Below are 479 nucleotides of genomic sequence, written 5' to 3'. Positions count from 1 at the left end.
AGAATATATTGGAGGTTGAGTTGGCAGGTGGGATTCCCTCTTTTGTGGAGGTTTATATTCCTGATCTATAAACCCGTGGTGATGCATAATTTGCAGATAATGAAGCAAAAAAGTCAAAATGAGATCATGTGTTTTTGTTACAGGGAAACAGGAAATATATTCAGAGTTTTTAATTGGTATTTTGCAAGAGGCGTGGCAGTGATTTGCATTCCCAAACTGAAAGTGCAGTGAAGTGGACAAGAGAAAAGAGAGGAGTGTGAAAGGCTGGGAGAGGGGGGGAGGGGAGGATTGGGGGAATGTGCTAGAGTTTAAGGGATATTTAGGTTGAGGGAAATGACAGGAGAAAGAGAAGAGGGAAAAGAGGGAAAGGAGGAAGAACAAGGGTGAGGGGAGGAGGGAGGAGTAGGAGATGGTGGAACGGGATAAGAGAAGAGGAAGGTATTATTTATGCCGATTTGAAGAGGCGGCCAGACAGTGTT

This window comes from Penaeus monodon, chromosome 22 (assembly GCF_015228065.2).
Source record: "Penaeus monodon isolate SGIC_2016 chromosome 22, NSTDA_Pmon_1, whole genome shotgun sequence".
NCBI lineage: Eukaryota > Metazoa > Arthropoda > Malacostraca > Decapoda > Penaeidae > Penaeus > Penaeus monodon.
This window is presented reverse-complemented; position numbering follows the sequence as displayed.